The following is a 23,097-nucleotide window of genomic DNA, read 5'->3' on the forward strand; positions in this document are numbered from 1 at the left end:
GCAGCGTGGCCATCCAGTAATCAGCACAAGTTAAAATGTGGGCAACTCGGCAGTCATTGCGGAGACACTGCAGCATGTAATTGCTTGTGTGTGCCAGACTGCCCAGAGGCAACGAAAAGCTGTCCTCTATGGGAGGTGTATCGTCTGTGTCTTCTGTATCCCCCCCAGCCACGCACCAGTGATAGCCATGAGCTGGTTTGGGTGCCAACCTGCTGTGAACTTGGTTCCTCCTCCTCCATCTCCTTTTCCTCATCCTCCACCTCATCATCCTCTAGAACTGTGCCCTGGCTGTACAATAGTGCACCTGGCGTTTGTGGGTGCAGGAACCCACCCTTGGAGGCACTTGTGAATGACTGTCCGGAAACCCTATTAAATTATCCCTCTTCCTCCTCCTGTGCCACATCCTCTTCCATTATTGCCAGAAGCGTTTTTTTAAGGAGGCATAGAAGTGGGATATTAACGCTGAGAACGGCATTATCGGCACTTGCCATGTTGGTGGAGTACTCGAAACAGCGCAACAAGGAACATAGTTCTCGCATGGAGGCCCAGTCATTGGTGGTGAAGCGGTGCTGTTCCGCAGAGCTACTCTCCTGTGCGTGCTGCAGCTGAAACTCCACTATCGCTGGCTGCTGCTCGCACAGTCTGGCCAGCATGTGCAAGGGGGAGTTCCACCTTGTGGGCACGTCGCATATGAGGTGGCGAATGGGAAGGCCGAAGTTACGCTCCAGCACTGACAGGTGAGCAGCAGCAGGATGAGAACGCCGAAAGCGTGCACAGACGTCCTGCATTTGACCTATCTGGGTAACTTTCAAGGAACCTCTGCACCACCAAATTCAGCACATGCGCCAGGCAAGGGATGGGTGTCAAACCGGCTAGTCCCAGAGCTGCTACGAGGTTTCGCCCATTATCGCACACCTCCAGGCCGGGCTTGAGGCTTACTGGCACCATCCACTCATCGGTCTGTTGTTCAAGGCCCGTCCACAGCTCCTGCACGGTGTGGGGTTTGTCCCCCAAACAGATAAGTTTTAAAACTGCCTGGTGTCATTTATCCCTGGTTGTGCTGAAGTTTGTGGTGAAGGTGTTACTCTGACCGGATGAGGAGCTGGTAGAGAATGAGGAAGCGAAGTAGGAGGAGGAAGCAACAGGAGGCAAACTGAAGCACCCTGCAATCCTCGGTGGTGGAAGGACATGCACCAAAACTGCTTTCCTCCTCAGGCCCTGCCAACACTGCATTTACCCAGTGTGCTGTTAGGGAGATATAAAGTCCCTGACCATGCTTACTTGTTCACTTATCCGTAGTTAGGTGGACCTTGCCACAGATGGCATTGCGCAATGCACACCTGATTTTGTTCCCCACTTGGATGTGAAGGGAAGGGTTGGCTCGCCTGGAAAAGTTGTGGCGGCTGGGCACGACGTACTGTGGGACAGCCACTGCCATCATGCTTTTAAAACTCTGTGTCCACCAGAGAGAATCACAGCATTTCAAAGGATAGTAATTTTGAAATGATGGCATTCAGGGCCAGGGATCGTGGGTGGGTAGGGGGATACTTCCTCTTCGCTCCAGTGTTTGTGAGATGGGGAGCTGAATACTTCCGTGGGACATTGTAGAGATGCTTGGTGACCCAGGTGGTGGTGTTGCTGGCAGATCCTCTGTTTGCGTGGTGGCAGGTGGCACTGTCATTCCAGAGGTGGATGAAGAGGCAGAGACTGCAGCAGAAGAGGAAGCAGGAGGAGCCAGAGATCTTTCTTGGTTTTTGAGGTGTCTACTCTACTGCAGCTTGTGCTTTGCACTTAAATGCCTGGCCATGCAGGTTGTGCTCAGGTTGAGAACATTTATGCCTCGCTTCAGGCTCTGATTGCACATCGTGCAAACCACTCGTGTTTTGTTGTCAGCACATTGTCTGAAGAACTGTCATGCCAGGGAACTCCTTGCAGCTGACTTTGATGTGCTCGGTCCCTTGCTGCGGTGGGCAGTAGCAGGCGTACTGTCTAGAGGATGGCCGCTCCGCTTTTGCACCCTGCTCCCTCTTCTGCTGTGCTGGTGGCTCTGTGCGACCACCGCCTCTTCCACTGAACTAGATAGGTCACTCGCATGACCTTGATTCCATGTGGGGTCGAGGACCTCATCCTCCTCCACATCATCTTCCACCCAGTCTTCACCCCTGCCCTCCTTGTCGGTCTGCACACTATCAAAAGCCCCAGCAGTTGGCACCTGTGTTTCATCATCATCCGAGACGAGCTGTGGTGGTCCTCCCATGTACTCATCTTGAAACATAAGTGGTTGGGCATCAGTGCACTCAATCTCTTCCACTTCTGGGGCAGGGCTAGGTGGATGGCCCTGGGAAACCCTGCTAGCAGAGTCATCAAAAAGCAGAAGAGACTACTGCATGACATGGGTCTCAGACTGATTGGCTGATTTGCAAGGGGGTGAGGTGAAAGACTGATGAACATCGGCTGCAGGTGCCAACTCTGATCTTTCAGCAGGAGACTGGGTGGGAGACAATGTAAAGGAACTTATTTACTATCGCCTGTACTTGTTCTGGCCTCACCATTCGTAGAGCTGCATTAGGCCCGACCAAATACCGCTGCAGGTTCTGTCGCCTACTTGCACCTGAGGAAGGTGTTTCACTTGCGCATGAAGCTGGCACAGATCAACTACGTCCTCTCCCTGCAACAGGAGCTCCACCAGCAGCACCACAGCTGGGGCCACGTCCCATATTTGACGCTCTACTCATATTTCTCAAATTTAGGGTGTATTTCACATTGAAAGATGCAACAAAGACTGCAATGTTAAGTACTTTACCCAAAATGGGTGTTTTTTTTTTAAATAACAGAATAGAACAGCAGTATCTAACGCGTGTATCTCACACTGACAGATGCAGCAAAGGCTGCAAAATTAAGTATTTTGCCCAAAATAGGTGTTTTTTTAAACCCCACAAATTATTGCTGTATTTCAAGCTTTTATCTCAAACTGACAGATGCAGCAAAGACCGCAAATTTCGTTTTTTAACCAAAATGGGTGTTTTTTAAAAAACAGAATAGAACACCAGTATCTATTGCGTGTATCTCACACTGACAGATGCAGCAAAGGCTGCAAAATTAAGTATTTTGTCCAAAATGGGTGTTTTTTTTAAACCCAGAATATAATTGCTGTATTTCAAGCATGTATCTCACACTGACAGATGTGGCCAAGGACTCAAATTTAGTATTTGGCCCAAATTGTTTTATTTTTTTTAAATAACAGAATAGAACAGCAGTATATAACACATGTTTATCACACTGACAGATGGAGCCAAGGCCACAAATTTAGTATTTGGCCCAAAATGGGTGTTTTTTAATAACAGAATATGACAGCAGTATCTAACGCTTTTATTTCACACTGACAGATGCAACCAGGGTTGTAAAATTTAGTATTTTGCCCAAAAATTTAGTTTTTCAAAACAGGCCTACTGGATCGCTATACAGTGAATTGCAATAGTCATCTATTGCATGCACTGTATAGTCAGTGCTACACTTACACTAAAGCTGGTCAGCCTTAGGTACAGGGCAGCCCGTACGCCTTTGTAAGGCGTACTGATGACCGCGGCATCTATGGGGTAAAACGTCCAAGATCGGTGCTAGCACTGATTTCGGACGCAGCAGCAGAGTTACTTTAGTTAAGTTACAGCAGACACTCTCTGCTGATGGCCAGGGCTTCGTTCCTGATCCGTTGCCATTAGAGCCGGCAGAGAGGACATGGCAACAGGGGGCTTTTGCAGGCGATGGGGAACAATAGGATGCAATGGCCACATGTGGGGGCACTTAAATTTATCAGGAGCACTGGGGCAAGGTGGCAGTCATGTCTGAAACCGTCATTTTTTTCAATGAAGTGCTCCGATTTATTAGTCTGCAACTCTCATTGGTCCCTTGTCGGCTTCCCTGGTGTCTCTACTCTTCGGGAGAGTGGAGACTTCAGGGCTGTGACACTTTACAGTGTCACAGCCCCGGTAAGCAAATTGGATGTGACTGTACGTCCAAATACAGAAAGTCACTTGCAATTTAGATGTACAGTTGCGTCCGAATGCGTGAAGGGTTAAAACATTGATTCCTTTCTGCCCAATATTTCTGACAGCATTATGGGTGATTCCTCTTTACCGGGCTTCTTACTTCCGCTTTCTAACATGTGTAGCAACCATTTTAGAAAAAATCTAATTTGTTACCACAAAGCATGAGGAAATTCGACTTTGTGAACTAATCAAACTTTTCCTAAAATTTGGATCGAATTCCACTTCGTCAACTTCAATTCGCTCAACTCTAGTCGCTGTGTCTTATTCATATTATGTGGTTAAGTATTAGAATTTATCAACCAGTTGTTTCATTTATCCTCTCATGCTAAATTACACATCGGTACATCTGTGAAAAGATATAGACTGAAAGAGGTAATTGACAGTGAAATGTCTTCAGCAATATTCATGCTCGCTTATGCAACAGATGTTGTTTTACAGTTTTAGAGTATTTCTACTGCATAAATAAGTGTTGACACATTGGAAACAAAGAAACAAAGAATGATGCTAAAAGAACAGTACCACCTAGACTTTCTTGTCATAAACATGATAAAGACCACATTTATATGGTAACAATACTATATATTACTTTTCTTAGTGATAATCTTTCTGTTGTTTGTATAATATGTAGCTCTCTAGTCGCTAACGATCCACTGCATGGCTTGGGGAGTGGCAATAGGAGTGTCTTACATGGTTTTTTTTTCCATTGGATACCTTGTAACGGAAATACATTACCAGATGGGGAATGGGACATACAGTGGGTGGTACAGTAGGTGGTACACCCATCACCACAATGTCATCCACTGTCACACTTTTCATTCCACCTAAAGACCAACCTGTCCACCATCTTTATCTATAATAAAAACAGACGATTTAATAACGACGATTGCAGGTACAAATGATGCATATAATAAAGTGAAAGTTTATCGTTTATTGTGTTCTTTATAACAGCTGCTAGTGTAATAGTACCTTAACTTTCAGTAGTATTATCATTATCACCACAGGCAGAATTATAATAAGTAACACCTCTGCATTCAGTAGATAGTAAAGAATACACCATTCACAATAGGTGATATCACAGCTTATCAGCTCCCTCCTGACCTCTGCATAGGTCACAGAGCATCCCTAGAAAACTCTCCTTTGTAAGTCAATAGAGTCATATCCAATCACAGCGCTCAGCTCATAGCCTGGGAGAAGGAGGCGCCGGCAGGTTCCCCTGGGTGGAGCCTAACTGTAAAGATACCGGAGGCAATTACGGGTGAACGGAGCAGCGCCCAGGTATAACAGTAAGTGCAGGGGGGTCCCTGGGAGCCACTCTACATGCCTGTATAGTTACTTTAGAAGTTTAATTCTGGTGAAAGGTCCTCTTTAAAAACATTTAGAATGACATAAATTAAATCTAATTAGCCAGTTTTGTTACATTTGATGCATATTTGTGCGACATTTAGTGAGCCTCACCACTTTTAGAAGTGGAGTAAAATGTAGGTTAGGATTTCAGATCAGAACAACTTTAAGTCTCATTTATGATGTGCGACTGTTTAAAACGTTGCAAAAAAGTCACATTTCCACCCCAGGCAACCCCAGGCATACTTCTACAGACATAGGCCTATACCACATTGCACTTGCTGCAAATATACTATTACTGTATGCCCTTTCAGAAATTTGGCGCATCCTCACAAAGCAAAGATAGACTTAAAACTGACTCCAAAACCACCACAAATTATAATTTCCCCCACCTTCATCTTTATTTCAACATAGATTTTAAATATCGAGGGACATTTATGAAAGACCAGCATTTTACATTTGTCTTTGATTTCCCCTGCACAGCTGGAGGTGCATGTCTGGCAGCCCATGTACCTAGAATGAAATCTACATCAATTTATAGCCGCTGTAGATTTCAGTCATTGTCAAGACCAGAAAACTGGCGTTAATGATGATGAATGTGCTAGGGCCCCATTGTACACATCCAAAAACACATTTTAAATAATTTCAAACCAAATTGTTAAAACTGTCGACAAAGTTTTGTTTGTATACGTGTGTTTTATTATGAAAAGGTGAAAAGATGGATTTGGACCCAAAAGTGTGTGGTAAAAATCAAAACTGTACATATCTACAAAGCTTGGTATATTTGCAAAGTCAGGGTGGTATGTTATAGGGCTCTTTCACACAAGCATATCCCATGCAGAAATCAGGCACATGTGAGAGGGGGAAACATACTGACAACTTCAGAAAGGTCACGCAGAGGTACACAGCATTATCAATCATGATAATGCTGTGCGCTTCCTAAGTCCAGAACACATGAACCCTCTCTTCCGTGATTCCCGCAAGGGACATGCTCATGTGAATGAGCCCTAAAAGTGCCTGTGTCTGTGCTCATTATCCAAGGAGGAAAAACTCTTTCCAATTTTGTGGTTACATTTTTTTTTTTTTTTTAAGTATCATAGTTGGCTTGGGTGCATTTTGCTTAATAGACCTCCTCAATTTTGCTTGAATCATAGTGGTCCACTTAAGATTTGGTCTTCATTAACCTCTTAACACTATAAGGGGTAACTGGACATTATATGCAATAAGGGAAAGCATGGAGTGGCTGCGTGTGTGATACAACTGTCAGCAGTGACCAGGAATGGAGAAGACTCCGAGCCCAGTCATTTAAGCCCTTAAATCCTTCAGTCAATATTAACCGTGTCATCTGTAGGTTTAGACAGGGGGAGGCTCCCTCTGCCCTCCAAATTGCAGCTTTAATTGCTTGCTATGACAGCTTGAGACCTTGTGAAGGCAACCAGGCCTGTCAGAGCAAGCTGCCTGTGAAGACAAGGTTGAGACCTGTTAGAATCCCCATACACTACTATTCTATTGCAATCTAGGGAACAAGCAATCAGAATATTGCATGCACAAGTCCCCATAAAAAGTATAGTAAAAAAAATTTTTTTTTTAAAGATTTATAAAAACTCAAATCACCCCCTTTTCTAACACAAGAATAATAAAAAAATAAACAAATATCATTGCTATCATTTTGACATAATGAGACCAAGACGACACCTAACAATTGATCAACAGTACCTTACCATTGCGAAGCTTCAAGCAGGATGTTCTTAGACGGAAGTGGCCACTGAGCTTAGAGTATCACAGAGTGTCATCAGCAGGTTGCAACAGAGATCCAGAAATACTGGAAGAGTCACAGAAAGGCATAGAAGTAGATGTTCTTTTGGTCACATCCCACACTGATGACCGCTTCATTGTGAACAATGCCCCATGGAACCGGATGATGAATGAGACAACTCCAGGCACATTTAAGAGGTGTGAGAGGCATGCCAGAGCATTCAAAACCATTTACATAAGCATGGTCTGTGTGCTAACTGACCAAACCACCAGACACAGGTGTCATCATCTTGCATGGGCTAGGGAGCATCTATGCTGGACAAGGGACCAGTGGGCCTCAGTGCTGTTCACTGCTAAAAGTCGATTTATGCTGAGCAAAAATGATGGTGGCCCACTAGGTTAAAGATGTTAAGGAGAAAGCTATGCATCAACCACTGGTAAACCTTTGGTGGTGTTGTTGCAGTATGGGCAAATGTGTCTAGTCAATACAGAACTGCCCTACACTTTGTGAATGGTACAGTGATAAGCCCATACTACTTGAATAACATCATTGATCCAGTGATTGTGCCTCTGCATGAACAACACATTCCTAATGTCTTCTTAATGAAAGATAATGGGCCATCTGTCACCACCAGGCATCTGAGAAGCTCTGACAGACGTTCTACAGAACCTCCTGCTTGAGGTTCCTTTTGTTTTGCTTTCGTTTTCTCATCTCGTTAGCCTCTCTCAGCTGTCATGTAGTTGCACTGATTGCATCCCTTTAAATCCCTTCCCATACTGCATCACTTTGCGGTTTATACAACTTCCTGGAGTGTGCTGATGCTAGAAGCTGTTACTACTGCATCCACAAGATAAGACTGTTTTCTTTATTTCTGTTTGCCTGTGGGCTTGATCCTAGCTGACCCTGACTCCCTCCGTATTAAGTGTAGGGAGCTGGTGGTCGTGTCCCCTCACTATTATAGGGTGTTCAGGTTCATACAGTCGAGGAACGAGGATATGCAATTTTCTACCATTGAGATTTTTGCATAGGCTGAGCAGTAAGGGAGAGAGCTAGGGCTCTTACAGGGCTTACCCTCCTGTTCCTTAGTTTTGGATCAAGTCAGTCGGATCTTCATTTGTGTCTTCTAGTTTTCTGTAACACCATCAGTGACACCATCTCATTGAGGTTGCATCATTAAGGAACAGCTGATGGAGACTGAGGTACTTCAAATGTAGCGACCTGAAGACTAGAATCCCATTGAAAACCTATGGGATCAGCTGAGTCGCTGTGTAGAGGCTCGTAACTCTGTACCCCAGAACCTCAATGACCTGAGGGCTTCCCTTCAAGAAGAAGAGTGGGATGCCAAGCCTCAGCAAAGAATAAGTTGACTTGTGAACAGCATGAGACATATTTTTAAAGTTGTAATTGATGCACAAGGTCCCATGACAAGTTTTTGAGACATTGACCTTTTTTGTGAGGGTATACCCATCACTGTTGGTGGCTTTTGTTTCAATGAATTGTTTGAGATGAGGACATCACATTGCATGCTTGATATATCACTGTACCGTGAACTTTTTATGTTTTCCATAAATTTCACCCAAAATCCAAATATCCCTAACTTGTGGTAGTGTGAGTATATATATATATATATATATATATATATATATATATATGTACACACTAAGCAAAAATAAAAACGCAACACTTTTGGTTTTGCTCCCATTTTGCATGAGCTGAAATCAAAGATCTGAAACATTTTCTACATATACAAAAGACCCATTACTCTTAAATATTGTTCACAAATCTGTCTAAATCTATGTTAGTGAGCACTTCTCCTTTTTGCCAAGATAATCCATCCCACATCACAGGTGTGGCATATCAAGGTGCTGATTAGACAGCATGATTATTGCACAGGTGTGCCTTAGACTTCCCACAATAAAAGGCCACTTGGAAATGTGCAGTTTGATCACACAGAACAATGCCACAGATGTTGCAACAGTTTGAGGGAGCTTGCAATTGGCATGCTGACTGCAAGAATGTCTACCAGAGCTGTTGCCCGTGCAATGAATGTTCATATCTCTACCATAAGCTGTTTCCAAAGTTGTTTCAGACAATTTGGCAGTACATCCAACCGGCCTCACAGCACCAGACCACGTGTAACCACACCAGCCCAGGACCTCCAAATCCAGCATATTCACCTCCATGATCGTCTGAGACCAGCCACCAGGATAGCTGCAGCAACAATCGGTTTGCATAACCAAATAATTTCCGCACAAACTGTCAGAAACTGTCTCAGGGAAGCTCATCTCCATGGTCGTCATCCTTATCGGGGTCTTGACCTGACTGCAGTTCGTCATCGTAACCGATTTGAGTGGGCAAATGCTCACGTTAGATGGCGTCTGGCACATTGGAAAGGTATTCTGTTCACAGATGAGTCCCGGTTTTCACTGTTTAGGGCAGATGGCAGACAGCATGTGTGGTGTCATATGGGTAAGCGGTTTGCTGACGTCAACATTGTGGATCGAGTAGCCCATGGTGGCGGTGTGGTTATAGTATGGGCAGGCGTATGTTATGGACAATGAACACAGGTGCATTTTATTGATGGCATTTTGAATGCAAAGAGATACTGTGACGAGATCCTGAGGCCCATTGTTGTGCCATTCATCCACAACCATCACCTCAGGTTGCAGCGTGATAATGCATGGCCCCGTATTGTAAGGATCTGTACACAATTCCTGGAAGCTGAAAACATCCCAGTACTTGCATGACCAGCATACTCACCAGACATGTCACCCATTGAGCATGTTTGGGATGCTCTGGATCAGTGTATACGACAGCATGTTCCAGTTCCTGCCAATATTCTGCAACTTTGCACAGCTATTGAAGAGGAGTGAACCAACATTTTACAGGCCACAATTAACAACAACCTTATCAACTCTAAGCAACGGAGATGTGTTGCACTGCATGAGATAAATGTAGCCCACACCAAATACTGACTGGTTTTCCCCCCCAGTAAGGCAAAACTGTGCACATTTCAGAATGTTCTTTTATTATGGACAGTCTAAGGCACACCTATACAAAATTCATGGTGTCTAATCAGCCTTGATATGCCACACCTGTGAGGTGGGATGGATTATCTCGACAAAAGGAGAAGTGCTCACTAACACAGATATAGACAGATTTGTGAACAATATTTAAGAGTAATGGGTCTTTTGTGTATGTAGAAAATGTTTCAGATCTTTGAGATCAGCTCATGCAAAATGGGAACAAAATCGAAAGTGTTGCTTTTATATTTTCGTTCAGTGTCTATAAGAGATGCATGCATGTTGGAACTTGTAGTCCTTGGATTAAATAGACGGCATTTTGGCACTATAGAGATATAAACCAAAAGGGGCCCAGCATGCATGGGGAACCTACACCTTCTGGATTTCATGGTCGCTATCATGGCACACAACAGGTGAATTTAGTGTTAGGTACCCGTCTAAATAGAGATGGCCTTGACGTGGGCAGACCGGCTCAAATATTTTTGTACAAAATGTATTTGCCAAGCATCTCTAATTTATTAGCATAGAATTTGCAATGTAATAAGTTTTTGTACCTTATTTGGTTTGCAGTGCTGTTGCACTATGTGTTTTATTTATGTTTTCAGCCGTGGTGATGTGCACCTGCGCATTGGGATGTGCTGACTAACCCCCCTTTTTCTAATCCCCTTTAACAGTGATCTCCACAGTATCTGCCCCTTTAACAGTGACCTCGACAGTGGCCACCCCTTTAACATTGACCGCCACAGTGCCCGCCCCTTTAACAGTGACCTACACAGAGCCCACCCCTTTAACAGTGACCGCATCTTTAACAGTGACCTGCAAAGTGCCTGCCCCTTTAACAGTGACCGCCCCTTTAACAGTGACCTCCACAGTATTCACCACTTTAACAGTGACCTCCAGAGTTCCCGCCTCTTTAACAGTGATCTCCACAGTGCCCGCCTCTTTACCATTGACCACCCCTTTAACAGTGACCTTCACATTGCTCGCCTCTTAAACAATAACTTCCACGGTGCCTGCCCCTTTAATATTGACCAACCCTTCAACAGTGACTTTCATAGTGGCCGCCCCTTTAACAGTGACCTCCATAGTACCCGCCCCTTTAACAGTGACTTCCATTGTGCCCACCCCTTTAACAGTGACCTCCGTACTGCCTGTAGCTTTAACAGTGACCTCCGCACTGCCCGCCCCTTTAATAGTGACCTCCACACTGCCCATCCCTTTAATAGTGATGGCCCCTTTAACAGTGACCTCGACAGTGCCCGCATCTTTAACAGTGACCTCCACAGTGTCTGCCCCTTTAACAATGACCTCCACGGGGGGCGGAGAGATAGTCAGCAGTGAGAGACGAGCAGGCAGACGCATCTGCAGACTTGGACGGAGGTAGGGAAATCTCCCAGCCTCCAGATCTTTTATAAGAGAGGCTTTAGGAGCTGCATTAGCTCCTTTTAAAACAGGACTTACAAGATATAAAGAGCGACCAGAAACAACTCAGAGAACGTGTGGAGGTGCTCGAGTCCAGTCACGAGGAATCAATGGCTTTTAACACCGTGGCATCCCACAGCTTAGCACAAGCTCACATTAACCACCTGTACAGCCTGGTCGAAGACCAAGATAACAGGGGACGGAGACACAACCTCCGTATTAAGGGCATTCCAGAGACTGTATTGCATGATTCTATCATGCCGGCATTGAAAGAGTTGTTCCAAAAGCTACTAGGCCCCGAGGCCACAGACGACCTCACTATGGATCAAGCTCACAGGGCGCCTTCTCATCCGTGGTGAACAGGTTGGATTTGTGGCTGGGAGAGAGGGCAGAATGAATACCACTAGACTGATCCTTATCATAAACTACACTAGTAGCCGTCAGGTGCCATTAGTGTTACTAGGCACTGATGCTGAAAAGGCGTCTGACCGTATTGATTGGATATTCACGAAAAGAGTGCTCAACATATTTGGTATACCTGACCAATTTATCTCTACCATCATGGCAATGTATAATAAACACACAGCCAGGGTCCTAATAAATGGTATTTCATCCCATCCCCCGTGCAGATCAATAACGGTACCCGACAAGGATGTCCCTTGTTGCCTCTACTATTCGTTCTCACAGTAGAATGCTTGTTTCATGCAATTAGACAAGATAATAGAATAAAGGGTATTGATCTGCAAGGGATACAGCACCACCTTGCCGCATTTGCGGATTACCTTCTGGTAATAACAACAAATCCAGACTCAGCATGTACAGAATATATATGACCTTTTTGGGAAAATAGCTAACTTCCTGATAAACCTACCCAAATCCCAAGTTCTCAACGTGACCTTAGACTTACAAACCCAAAACAGATTACAATTAATTACACCTTACCAATGGTCCAACATCTCCCTATAATTCCTGGGAATTTGGTTAACAGCTGACCCAAAAGATTTATACAAAACAAACTTTCAGGACCTCCCCAAAGCTTTAAGCCAAACCATTAATACTTGGGACATCCAATTCTCATCCTGGTTCGGTAGACGCTCTTTAATCAAAACAATATTATTGCCTAAGATACTATATTACCTACAGACCTTGCCAATACCGCTTCCTAGATCTTTCTTTATGCAAATTCAGACCATCCTCTCCAACTTCCTGTGGCATAAGAAAAAACCTAGACTTAAAAAACATTACAACACGTTACCTTCTCCTCAGGGAGGGATATACGTAGTTATTATATAGCTATACAAGGGGTAAGGTGTCTAGACTGGCTCCGCCACTCAAGGTCCCGACTGGACATACAAGCTGAACAAGCAATTAACCGCATCTCACTCAGATCCCTCCTATTATGGGACAAATTATTGTCTCATACAAAGCTTTTTAGCCTCCTAACAAAAAACACGGTTAGTATATGGAACCACCACCTAAAACACTTGCTGATTTCTACCCCTATATCTCCTTTACTACAAATATGAGATATACTATGGGATGCGCCACCTCAATTCCTCCAGACCCTTCTGAGTTCCCTCAGACACCTCATCACCCCAATCATAGACCTGCTAGATTTGCAGGGTTATTTACTTGAAAACTGCGAACAACCCTTCCAAGTACCCTCTCTGTCCTACCTCCCTTTTACACATGTGAAAAGCTTTATGAAAGCATTACTTCCAGAAAAATATACAAATCCTACTCAATTTGAGTCAAAGGTATTACAATTGAAAGAACCAACTAAAAAGATAACTACTATATATGCCGAGTTACTTCAATATAACAAACCTGAAACCTTATCGGTTATGATAAACTGGGAAAAGGACCTACAAAATACACTGTCACAAGATTCCCTCAACAAGTGTTTAGCACTCACTCCGAAGATCTCCTCATGCGTCTTCTTACAGAAGAACTATTATAAGATACTCACACGTTGGTACTACACCCCTGAGGTCCTCCACAAAATATACCCAGACGTCAGCCATCTGTGCTGGCGTTGTAAACAGGAATCTGGTACATTTATTCATATATGGTGGCAATGTAGCCATATACACTCACCTAAAGAATTATTAGGAACACCATCCTAATACAGTGTTGGACCCCATTTTGCTTTCAGAACTGCCTTAATTCTACGTGGCATTGATTCAACAAGGTGCTAATAGCATTCTTTAGAAATGTTGGCCCATACTCATAGGATAGCATCTTGTAGTTGATGGAGATTTGAGGGATGCACATCTAGGGCACGAAGCTCCCGTTCCACCACATCCCAAAGATGCTCTATTGGGTTGAGATCTGGTGACTGTGGGGGCCATTTTAGTACAGTGAACTCATTGTCATGTTCAAGAAACCAATTTGAAATGATTCAAGCTTTGTGACATGGTGCATTATCCTGCTGGAAGTAGCCATCAGAGGATAGGTACATGGTGGTCATGAAGGGATGGACATGGTCAGAAACAATACTCAGGTAGCCCATGGCATTTAAACGATGGCCAATTGGCACTAAGGGGCCTAAAGTGTGCCCAGAAAACATCCCCCACACCATTACACCACCACCACCAGCCTGCACAGTGGTAACAAGGCATGATGGATACATGTTCTCATTCTGTTTACACCAAATTCGGACTCTACCATTTGAATGTCTCAACAGAAATCGAGACTCACCAGACCAGGCAACATTTTTCTAGTCTTCCACAGTCCAATTTTGGTGAGCCTGTGCAAATTGTAGCCCCTTTTTCTATTTGTAGTGGAGATGAGTGGTACCCAGTGGGGTCTTCTGCTGTTGTAGCCCATCCGCCTCAAGGTTGTGCATGTTGTGGCTTCACAAATGCTTTGCTGCATACCTCGGTTGTAACGAGTGGTTATTTCAGTCAACGGTGCTCTTCTATCAGCTTGAATCAGTCGGCCCATTCTCCTCTGACCTCTAGCATCAACAAGGCATTTTCGGCACTGCCGCATACTGGATGTTTTTCCCTTGTCACACCATTCTTTGTAAACCCTAGAAATGGTTGTGCGTGAAAATCCCAGTAACTGAGCAGATTGTGAAATACTCAGACCGGCCCGTCTGGCACCAACAACCATGCCATGCTCAAAATTGCTTAAATCACCTTTCTTTACCATTCTGACATTCAGTTTGGAGTTCAGGAGATTGTCTTGACCAGGACCACAACCCTACATGCATTGAAGCAACTGCCATGTGATTGGTTGACTAGATAATCACATTAATGAGAAATAGAACAGGTGTTCCTCATAATTCTTTAGGTGAGTGTAGCTTCCTTTTGGAATACTATATGTTCTTTGATTAGTGAGATATGTAAAGCCAAAGTTTAACCAACACCACAGCTATGCCTACTTAATCTGTTGGATCCGATACCACTCCCTAGACATGCAAAGAAACTGATAACGTCCTTGCTGGCCTCTGCTAGGGTACTTATCACCTCTAAATGGAGATGTGACACACTTCCCACATTAGCTATGTGGTTTAATAAATGTGATGATATCTATAGAATGGAGCAGATAGCTGGTTGGGAAACCAGATCCACTCAAGCTTTTCAGAAGACCTGGTACCCTTGGGTGTCATTTAGAGTCTTCAAAAAGCAAGGGCTATCCAGTAACAGTACACAAATCCCTATAGTAGAATGAAATCTCCAGTTGGTTTGTATTCCAGACTTGACAACTTAACAAGCTGTAAACCCTACCCCCTACCCCCCCCCCCCCCTTTTTCCCATTGTCTGCCTAATGTTTACTTTCCGCATTATATGTGATTATTCATTATCCTTATTTTTCATTTTCTGTAAAATCATTATTGCACATCTGACCTTTTAAGAAAAAGTATTATCCTTTTACGGAAACAAGCAAAAAAAGATATACTTGAATGATCTATACTCCTCAATAAAAAATGTTTTGAAACTAACAATGACCTCCACAGTGCCTGCCCTTTTAACAGTGACCTCCACAGTGCCCGCCCCTTTAACATTGACCACCACTTTAACAGTGACTTCCACAGTGGCCACCCCTTTAACAGAGACCACCACAGTGCCAGACCCTTTAAAAGTGACCTTCACAATCCTTGCCCCTTTAATGGTGACTGTCCCCTAACAGTGACCTCCACAGTGCCCGCTCCTTTAACAGCGACCTCCATAGTGCCCGCCCATTTAATAGTGACATCCACAGTACACGCCCCTTCAACATTGACTACGCATTTAACATTGACTTCCAAAGTGCCCGCCCCTTTACGAGTGACCTCCGCGTGCCCGCCCCTTTAACAGTGAACTCCACAGCGCCCGTATGTTTAATAGTGGCCCCTGCACCCCAACGCATGTAGCAGTGTAGTTGTGCCGTCATATGTCATATGACTGAATATTTAAGGACCTGCGAACTGCTAATACCTGTGATCAGTTGTTATGGCAACCTGGAGTAGAACCTGCAAGCTTCTATTGGCTGATAATGGACATGTGATCGTGTGTATGGCAGTTGGGATATGAGTGAAAGGCTTGCTGGCTTCTATTGTCGAATGCAGGTAATTTTTAATATCTCAGGAACGGTAAGTCCTAGCCAGCTGAGACCCGGTCTAATACCTTCCCGGACACCTGATGTACGTGTGTCCCAAATTTGGTGAAGTTCAGTCCAGTCGTTTGGTCGCGCATAAAGAACGTCCAGACTTCTAGACAGACAGAAACTTATTTTTATATATATATATATATATATATATATAAGATATACATATATACAGTCATGACCATAAATATTGGGACATCGACACAATTCTAACATTTTTGGCTCTATACACCACCACAATGGATTTGAAATGCAACTAACAAGACGTGCTTTAACTGCAGACTGTCAGCTTTAATTTGAGGGTATTTACATCCAAATCAGGTGAACGGTGTAGGAATTATAACAGTTTGCATATGTGCCTCCCACTTGTTAATGGACGAAAAGTAATGGGACATAATAATAATCATACATCAAACTTTCACTTTTTAATACTTTCTTTGCACTCAATTACAGCCTGAAGTCTGGAACGCATAGACATCACCAGACGCTGGGTTCCATCTCTGGTGATACTCTCCCAGGCCTCTACTGCAACTGTCTTCAGTTCCTGCTTGTTCTTGGGGCATTTTCCCTTCAGTTTTGTCTTCAGCAAGTGAAATGCATGCTCAATCGGATTCAGGTCAGGTGATTGACTTGGCCATTACATAACATTCTACTTCTTTCCTTTAAAAAAAACTCTTTGATTGCTTTTGCAGTATGCTTTGGGTCATTGTCCATCTGCACTGTGAAGCGCCGTCCAATGAGTTCTAAAGCATTTCACTGAATATGAGCAGATAATATTGCCCAAAATACTTCAGAATTCATCCTGCTGCTTTTGTCAGCAGTCACATCATCAGTAAAAACAAGAGAACCAGTTCCATTGGCAGCCATACATGCCCACGCCATGACACTACCACCACCATGCTTAACTGATGAGGTGGTATGCTTAAGATCATGAGCAATTCCTTTCCTTCTCCATACTCTTCTCTTCCCATCACTCTGGTACAAGTTGATCTTGGTCTAATCTAGGATGTTGTTCCAGAACTGTGAAGGCTTTTTTTTAATGTCGTTTGGCAAACTCTAATCTGGCCTTCCTGTTTTTGAGGCTCACCAATGGTTTACATCTTGTGGTGAACATCTGTATTCACTCTGGTGAAGTCTTCTCTTGATTGTTGACTTTGACAAGCATACACCTACTTCTGGAGAGTGTTCTTGATCTAGCCAACTATTGTGAAGGGTGTTTTCTTCACCAGGGAAATAATTCTTCTGTCATCCACCACAGTTGTTTTCCGTGTTTTTTCTGGTGTCTTGGTGTTGCTGAGCTCACCGCTGCTTTCCGTCTTTTCAAGAATGTTCCAAACTGTTGTTTAGGCCACGCCAAATGTTTTTGCTATCTCTCTGATGTTTTTTTTTTTTTTCAGCCTAATGATGGCTTGCTTTAATGACAGCTCTTAGGATTTCATCTTGAGACTTGACAGCAACAGATTCCAAATGAAAGTAGCACCCTTGTAATTAACTCTGGACCTTTAATCTGCTCATTGTAATTGGGATAATGAGAGAATAACACACACCTGGCCATGGAACAGCTGATAAGCCAATTGTCCCATTACTTTTGCTCCCATAACAAGTGGGAGGCACAAATGCAAACTGTTCTAATTCCTACACCGTTCACCTGATTTGGATGTAAATAGCCTCAAATTGAAGCTGACAGTCTGCAGTTAAAGCACATCTTGTTTGTTTCATTTTGAATCCATTGTGGTGGTGTATAGAGCCAAAAATTTTAGAATTGTGTCGATGTCCCAATATTTATGGACCTGACTGTGTATGTATATATATATACATATATATATATATATATATATATGTATATATATATAAAACGAAAATGTAGGACTGCACTCCTGAGTTGTAGTGAAATCCAAAAACTTTTTATTCACCCATAATATGGCAAACTTGCGACGTTTCGGCTCACAAGAGCCTTCCTCAAGCATAGAAACTGTGAAAATGAGGGCATATAAAGACATATCCTGAGTGACCAACCAATCACAGTGTGGTTACAATCATAGTTAAATTAAATACATCTAATACGATACATGTGCTAAAGGTAAACAAAGTGCATGTGCATTAAGTGACATGTGCCATAAGGTCCACAGTACAAGAACTACATCCTTGCATGTAGATCAAGTAACCATATGGTATATAAAACATCAAGTACATATAAATAACATATTTAGTAAGATTATAATAAAAAGTGACTTAGTGTAGTGGATGAAGATCATGGAAATCACACCTCTAAAAGTCATGGCGCCCGCAGAGACCATCGCGCTCCATTGAGCGTCTCCAACAGTTAATTGCGCATGTCCAGACGAGCGTCATCATGTGTGTCATAGCGCTTCGATGTGGCGCATGCGCTCCTCGCAATTGTACTGAAACCACCATTTTACTTGAAGGCAAACTGCCCTACGGTTCCATTGGTGTTTGTTACAGATATATTGGTTGTGCAAAGTGCCTCCTCAACAATGTATCAAGCCGCCGTAGGTGACTCCTACGTTGTCCAGCATGTGGGGAGAGCTCCAAATCGGCCGAGATGGACCCCAACCCACTAGGTCACGTATGCAGGAAGGGGACACGTCAATGAACCCCGCTGGCACTGTCAACCTGATTGCCGGTAATAACGCAGCCATAGGGGGGATTCTCCCTCAGACTTCTAAGGAAAGCACTACACAAAAATTACATATCTGGAATTGCGCAACAAAAGAGACACAGGTACTATTGCTGGGCGTCATCACTTTCAAAGAGGTTTAGTTCAGGGATCTTCATCCGATCATGTGAGGGTTAAAATTTCTAAAAGGCAAAAATAAATTTACAAATTAATTTCAAATTCGATAGTATATTTCATGTGAATTGCAAATTGTACTTTCACCATTCCTTGGCACTATCATACACAATTGAAACAGGAAAACCGCAAATACAAGGAAAATCAGGATCAGCCCCAAATCAATGGTCTCTCACCTACATTCCGCATTGAGCCCTCTAGGGTGTAGGCTATCCAGAGCATATATCCATCGTAGTTCTCCTTTTTTTTTAATTGCTAAACGGTCACCACCTCTTCTGGGTAACGCAATATGATCTATGATCCAGCATCTTAGCCTCAACTGCGTCAATTGTCGCTATATTTGTAAATCTAAATCCTTTGTACACCCATATACAGGAAAAGAGTATCCCATTAGATTCCATCTTACATGTTCTTCATCATATGTGATTTATGTGTTAGCATGTCCTTGCAACCTAATATATGTTGGAGAAACATCCACGGAATTGAAATTAAGGTTAAACAGTCACAGAAATTCAATAAGGAAAAAGCGCATTGATCTACCAGTTTCCAGACATTTTGGATCCCTTCATCACACTGAACGGGATCTAAGATGCACATGTTACTTTATGCACATGCACTTTGTTTACCTTTAGCACATGTATCAGATGTATTTAATTTAACTATGATTGTAACCACACTGTGATTGGTTGGTCACTCAGTATATGTCTTTATATGCCCTCATTTTCACAGTTTCTATGCTTGAGGAAGGCTCTTGTGAGCCGAAACGTTGCAAGTTTGCCATATTATGGGTGAATAAAAAGTTTTTTGATTTCACTACAACTCAGGAGTGCAGTCCTACTTTTTCGCTTTTTATATATATATATGGAAAAAAGAAGTTGAGAAAATCCAGCTCCACTTAAATAAAGGAATAGGCGTTTATTCAGCTTGCGGTTAAAAACTCATCCGAGGATACAAAATAGCAGTCTTGTCTAAGCTTTTCGGGCTACTAGAAACAATTCCAGCCCTTCTACATGACACAGAAAAACATTGAAAGTGAGACCTTTTGTAGGGGAGGGTACACCTGTGTTCGCTAATGTTCCCACAGGCCTGTAACCGCCACCAGAAAGAGGTACCACACCTTCAAGTTAACTCTTCATATGAAAATCAATTAAAAGAAAAAACACATAAATATATAACCATATGTATGCATAGAGAAAATATATATGGCTAATAGCCATGCAAAAACTATGTCATACAAGGATGTACATATATAATGGATACATGAAATATAAACTGAATATGTAACAGTATTTTGCCAGAATATAATGGAATATAATGGAGATCACATTATCAGAGAATTGAGTACTATAATACTTCCAGAGAAAAGAGGAGTTCACATATCAGATCCCTGGTATGTGAGTTATTGCTGCATGATCAGATCAAGACGTTTATTGAGCCCCTCAGGTTGACGTGTATTCAGCGAAAAAATCCAGAAGGATTCTCTATTTAATAGTTTCCTTCTATAATCTCCTCCACGCTTAGGCAGAAAAACCTTTTCTATACCTTGTACTACCATGTCTGATGTGTCCCCATCATGGCAGACAGCAAAATGCAGACTAGCTGCAGACACATTGCGACTGCCATGATGGGGCACATCAGAGATGTGTTTGCGTATTCTAGATTTTATTGCATTAATAGTGCAACCCACGTGATGCAATTTACATTTAGTGCAAGTGATCAAATAGACAGCATGGGTTGTATTACAGTTGAGATACGCTTTCATAGGAAAAACTCTGTTATTTACTGTTGAGGAAAAGGTCTTGGATTTAATCATGTGTGTGCAGCAAATGCATCTGTGGTGTCCGCACTTGTAACTCCCCTTGGTCCTAAGCCACACAGGTTGCGACTTTTTCTCCTCTTGATATAGACTAGGACTGACATAGTTTGCAATTGTGGGTGCCCTTCTAGCTGCACATTTAACCCCATCTGCAACTATGTCAGTCCATTGACCATCATAAGACAGGACAGGAAAGTGTTTTTTTATAATATGACAGATCTGTTGGTACTCTGTACTGTATTGGGTCACAAACAAATTATTCCTTTTGTCCTTGTCCTTGATATTACAGTTTTTATTTCTGTTTTTGTCTTTACTGTTGGTGTCTATATCAAGAGGTGGAACCTCCCTTTGCAATGAATCTTGCTGTTTAGAATAAAGGAGGGATCCCCTTTCTATGGTGGAGACCCGAGCTATGGCATCTTTTATGTGTTTTGCACTGTAGCCTCTTTTGCCCAGTCTATGGGAGATATATCCAGCCTCCTCCATAAAGCTATTTTTATCCGTGCAATTTCTTCTTGCACGGATTATTTCCCCCCTGGGTATATTGGCAGTTCCATGTTTTGGATGACATGATGTTGCATGTAATGTGGTATTACCTGCCATAGGTTTCCTGTATGTGCAGGTAGATACCTGACTGGTGGCGGGGTCCCCCCTCAGGCGCAAATCCAAAAAAGCCACCTCCAATGTGTCATGATGGACACTAAAGGAGATGGTCTCCACACAAGAATTGATGTAACCACAAAAGTAAGGTATGGCCGCCACATCACCCGTCCAAATCAGGATCAGGTCATCAATGTAACGGCCATACCACCTGATGTGGTGCCAGAAAGGGTGGGTGTCGATGAAGAGAAAACACCTCTCCCACCATGCCATAAAAATGTTTGCAATGGAGGGAGAGAATTTGGCCCCCATCGACACCCCCGATATCTGAAGATAAAATTTATTATTGAACATGAAAAAATTGCGCCTGAGGAGGAAGTCCACCACCATCAGGACATATTCCTGCAATCCTACAGTAATATTGCCATAAGTTTGTAGAAACCAGGTTTATGATTTAATAGCCAGTTCATGGGGGATATTGGTGTACAGGGACACCACGTCTGCTGTGATCCAAACACAATTTGAGGACCATTCCATGTTATCAATTGTTTGCAAAACAGACGTGGTGTCCCTGAGATAACCCGGTATTAATGGAATAAGTGGCTGGAGTATAGAGTCAACCCATTGTGACATTCTCTCCAAAAAGAAGCCAATGCCCGCTACAATGGGCCTAAGAGGGGGTGGAAAAACATTTTTGTGTGTTTTTGGGAGTGCATGAAACACTGGAATAATTGGGGACATGGTATAAATGTACTCTGATTCTTTATTAGTTAGGAAGCCTGATTGGATTCCTAAATCCAGAATAGCTCTGAGTTCCTTCTGAAAGGAGGGGAGGGGATTGTCGCTAAGAGTGACATACACTGATGTATCACTAAGCATGGATTCAATCAGGGTTCTATATAGACCACTGTCCAGCACGACAACCCCTCCCCCCTTATCAGATTGTTTGATGACAACATCAGCTCTTGTTTTAAGATCCCGGAGTGCCTCTTTTTCTTTTTTAGAAATGTTACTACAACCTCCAGAGTCAAGATTGATCTGATCATGCAGCAAAACGAAATCACGTTCCACTAAATCCTGGTATCTATCCAGTGCTGGAGATCTGGACTGAATCGGGTAAAAGTCCCGATTCTTTGTATGAAAATTCATGGACCTGTTATACAGATCCTCTTTTCTCTGGAAGTATTATAGTACTCAATTCTCTGATAATGTGATCTCCATTATATTCCATTATATTCTGGCAAAATACTGTTACATATTCAGTTTATATTTCATGTATCCATTATATATGTACATCCTTGTATGACATAGTTTTTGCATGGCTATTAGCCATATATATTTTCTCTATGCATACATATGGTTATATATTTATGTGTTTTTTCTTTTAATTGATTTTCATATGAAGAGTTAACTTGAAGGTGTGGTACCTCTTTCTGGGGGCGGTTACAGGCCTGTGGGAACATTAGCGAACACAGGTGTACCCTCCCCTACAAAAGGTCTCACTTTCAATGTTTTTCTGTGTCATGAAGAAGGGCTGGAATTGTTTCTAGTAGCCCGAAAAGCTTAGACAAGACTGCTATTTTGTATCCTCGGATGAGTTTTTAACCGCAAGCTGAATAAACGCCTATTCCTTTATTTAAGTGGAGCTGGATTTTCTCAACTTCTTTTTTCCATTGTCGCCCGCACCT

Source organism: Bufo gargarizans, chromosome 4 (genome assembly GCF_014858855.1).
Source record: "Bufo gargarizans isolate SCDJY-AF-19 chromosome 4, ASM1485885v1, whole genome shotgun sequence".
In the NCBI taxonomy this organism is placed as follows: Eukaryota; Metazoa; Chordata; class Amphibia; order Anura; family Bufonidae; genus Bufo; species Bufo gargarizans.